Here is a 4,663-nt window from a genome sequence, read left to right as displayed (position 1 = left end):
CCCCCGCCATACCCGTGCGTCTGCCTCCTCCTCACACTATATAGGAGAGCTAGCACGACAACAAAGGGCGGCGCCTAGTACGCGGATATGATTGCTTTCGTCGTCGCCTCTCTCTCTCTCTCTCGCATTTCTCCCGTCCGTGCGTGTTGTTTCAGCCTGGCGGGTTATCGGCCTTAAAGTTGCGTTCGATCTTCCCGCCCTCCTGTCTGTCCTCGGATTTTACATGTCGACGTTCGATTTTCCCTCGAGTGACGACGATAGCCTCTTATTTAATGTCGCTATAACAACGGGTGACGCCCACATCGGCAGCAGTCTGCTGCTACAAGCTTACCGTAATACGCGGAGAGGCAAGCTCTGCTAGATGCGACAGCTATACGTGATTTACCATCGCCGTAATATCTGCGATACTTACCCCCGAGCAACTATAGACGAGCATTTCTAGCGTAGAGGAAAAGAAATCAAAGCCTCGGCACGACGTCGTGGCGAAACACTGCCATTCGTCGCTGCGACAACAACCGATGAATTGTTGCCGCCAATCGTTACCAAACGCTTTCACTTATTGGTGAACGACGTCGCGAACAAATGCGTACTAATGTAAAGAGTTAGAACTCTTTCGGTAAAACCTCGTCGATTGCACGGTGGGGACTGGATTGTCGTTATTATCATTAGGCTCGTATTTATAGCGGAGAACGCTCACTGAATGTCGAGCGAGCATCAGCGGAATATATAGGCATGCTGGGTGTGGTGGTGGTGCTGTGAGAACCATAGAAATATATAGAGACAGTCTATAGTCTATATATAGTCTATATAGATATTATTTCTATGGTGAGAACGATACAGCGCAATATACATCTATGCAAATACCTCCCGATACAAACAAGTAAATTAGAAGGTGAAAGGTAAACATAATATATATATATATTTGCACGTACACACGCAAGCACGTACGCACGGCACTCTAATGCAGTAATGGTTTGTGTGGCCCCTCCCCTGCCTTCGCGTGTTTAGTGTTGTGGTGTGGTGTGTGTGCCTCGTGCTGTGTGATATTGTGTGCGTGTGTGTGGTGTGTGGGGCGTGTGTGTGTGTGTGCTGCGCGCGCTGTGTGTGTGTGTGCCGCGCTGGCTGTGTGGTCCGCTATGTAGTGTATGTATGTATGGCTCATCGTATGTATGTATGTATGTATATCTTCGTGTATGTATGTATGTTGTATGTATGTATGTATGTAGTATATGTATGTATGAGTACTGGTATGGTATTGTATTGTATTATGTATGTATGTAGTATGTATGTATGTATGATGTATGTTATCGTATGGATGTATGTAATGTCATGTATGATCATGTATGTAATGTATGTATGATGTACTGTATGTGTGTATCTATGATGTGGTATGTATTGTGTGTGTCATGTATGTCATGTATGTATGTATGTATGTATATGTATGTATGGTATGTAATAGATATTGTATGTATGTATGTATCGTATGTATGTATGTATGTTATGTATGTATGTAATGTATTTGTATGTAGCATTGTGTTGGTGCCTTGTGTGTGTTGTGTGTGTGCGGAGCTGATATAGATGTGTTGTGAGTCCTGTTCTCTTGTGGTGGTGCCTGTGTGTGTGTGTGTGATGGTGTGTGTGTGTGCTGATGTATGTTATGTATGTATGTATGTAGTAGTATGTATGGATGTATGATTATGTATGTGAGTTATGTTGATGTAATGTATGTATGTAATGTATGTATGTGATGCTTTATGTATGTTATGTATGTAGTATGTTATGTAGGTATGTATTATGTACTGTATGTTTGTATTGTATGTAGTGTATGTATGTATGTATTGTGTGTATGTTATGTAGTGTATGTATGTATGTATGTATTGTATGTATGTATGTATGTACTGTATGCTATTGTATGTATGTATGTATGTATGTATGTATGTATGTATGTATGTATGTATGTATGTATGTATGTATGTATGTATGTATGTATGTATGTATGTATGTATGTATGTATGTATGTATGTATGTATGTATGTATGTATGTATGTATGTATGTATGTATGTATGCGCGTTACACGGTGCGTTACGCGAATGAATCATTTAGAAAACATGCGTGCGCCTGTGGCGCGGTGCACTGTGGATGCGCGGGGCATCAAATTAGGACAGCTAAACGACAAGTTTATCCCCAATTTGTCTACTTACTTTTCGGAAAGCTCCATTAGCAACAGTAAATTTGGTGTTCATTTAGCACTAACAAGCCGTTTACGGGCGTTTCTGACGCATTCGTTTGCCGTGTGTAGTCCGCCAACTGCGATCTAGCAAACGTCATTTGCTTTCCCGTCATGCAACCCTGCATTAAAGCGCTCGACCTGTCAAAAACGGATGAAGTGCAGTTTTTTCTGCAAAGTTAAAAGATAATTTAGTTTAGCTTCGAGTTTCGCGAATACGCACCGGGTTATGCTAATCGATGAAATGCGCGCGTCACAGAAAGACGCGCACGCTATAGACCTGTTCCTAATTCAATATTAGTAATGATGTCAACACATCATAACGCTTATAGACGCTGGTCGGCGTTAGCAGTAGGTTATTTCGGGTTAAAGAGGATCCGCCCCAATGTGAGCATTTAGCAGCGTTGACGTTGCATGACTGGACAGCGGCGGCCATACCTTCCCACCATAATAACGACTGCCGATATATTGAGTATGTGCAAGCAAGCTGAAATCATGATTCTGCTTCAACTGCCATGTAAGACGCAAAATAGGTCAATCAAATAGCTACTCTCTTCTATTTGAACCCTTTGCTTTCGATTGCTTGCTATGTGCTGCTGCTGCTGATTGCTACTCCGCTGCTCATGGTCTACTCAAAGCGATTTCTGTTTTGTGAACACGCGTAATAAAACCCAGTAAAATTGCCAATTAATAACTTATGGATGTTAACATTTTTCGCGACTGCGAATAGTGTTGTCTTTGCAAAATTAATGAACTATGTTTTTTCCTTCCGCATATCTAATGCGCGCCTGCTCACCGCCTAAAGGTTTAAAAATAATTATCAATATATTATAATATCTTAATTATCCAATCTCTATAAATGATATCTTGACATCATTAATATATTTATCTTAATTATCTCTAAAAGATTGGAGTAACTATCCGAGATTTCAGTATTGCTTCATTTATTGCTAATTATCTCTGTAACATAAATATGAGTAGTTATCAGAGATTTCAGTATTTCTTCAATGATTGTGCCTTTAGTTTGTTTAGATGTTGTTTAGTCGTATGTTTATAAATGCGTCCGCGCTCACTCAGTTAATCTGATGATGGCACTTTCCTCGTGGCGTGCAAATCGTGAATCAACAGCAGTGAATGGAAGAACCGGATGAGAAAGGTGCGCATGTGCGAACAAGTGTGAATTGCAACCAACGTACCTGATGTTCCCGTGAAATAATATACAGGTCACCCTTCATACTCGCGTCTTTTCTGCTTTGAACATAAAATTAAACATTTAATATTCATTTGAACGTGTACACATGGTTGCAGGAATATTACATTACAACGCTACGCCACAACGTTGTGGCAACGTTCAGTGGAGTCCACAAATTTACGTTGCCACAACGTAATATCACAACGTTGCCCCAACGTCAAATGGTTAGCTGGGGTTGTGCCGCGGCCGCAACAAGACACCTTGTAAATATCATATACTTCATAAAAGAATACATTAACTAATCCTTTCAATGAGAAATCTACGTGATTAACGCGTTAGCAACAGTTTCGATCGACAGCTGGCCTATAGTTGTTCGTGACAAGCTAATGGAAATTTGTTTGGCTTAAACAATGAGATCCAGACCGGTTGTCGAAACTGTTGCTATCAGATTTATTATACAGAATTCTCATAAAATAAATTTAATCCCAATGAACTTATTTCAAGATCAAGCTCACGCGCTGTGCCCGTAGAAATCCCGCGTCTATCGCATTCTACTCTCGGCAATTGTTGATGACGTCTGCCGATGAAGTTTCGCAATAATTCGACGGCAAAAAAATAAACGCAGTATATATCACGTCTCGTCTGCAACACCCGGCAGTCACAGTTTCCCATGTCATCGCTTTATCACTGTAGCGTACGTAAGTCACTCACGAGTCTGATCCGTTAGCAAGTGAGATTACGCGCGCGTTACTCCGTCTGCCTTAAGGGTATTATTCTGATTACCACCGCCAATGCCCAGGGCTAATATTGATATTCATGTGGCCCTAATTTAAATAATCAGCTTGACAAACAGCCCTGAAACTAATCGGTGTTCTCGTAATTGAAAATTTGTATTTAAAACCGCCGGCAAATTAGATTTAATGGTTCGCCGTTGTGCGCGCGGCGCATATAGCTCGTATAGTATATAGTAGCTCGGCTTTTTATATAGTACGTATAGCGCTCCGACCAGTCGTGGCGCGATGTTAGGACTGCGTGGACGCGTGAAACGTCGCGGTGAGAGGTGTGCCTCTATCGTGCGGTCACGGGGAGAGGTGTGGGTGGGTGGGTGATCGTGAGGGCGCGGGGGACGGGTATGTAATACTGTGTGTGGGTGTGCGTGCGTGTGTGTGTGTGTGTGTGTGTGTGTGTGTGTGTGTGTGTGTGTGTGTATGTGTGTGTGTGTGTGTGTGTGTGTGTGTGTGTG

This window comes from Priapulus caudatus, unplaced genomic scaffold (genome assembly GCF_000485595.1).
Source record: "Priapulus caudatus unplaced genomic scaffold, Priapulus_caudatus-5.0.1 Scaffold90, whole genome shotgun sequence".
Classification (NCBI taxonomy): Eukaryota; Metazoa; Priapulida; class Priapulimorpha; order Priapulimorphida; family Priapulidae; genus Priapulus; species Priapulus caudatus.
This window is presented reverse-complemented; position numbering follows the sequence as displayed.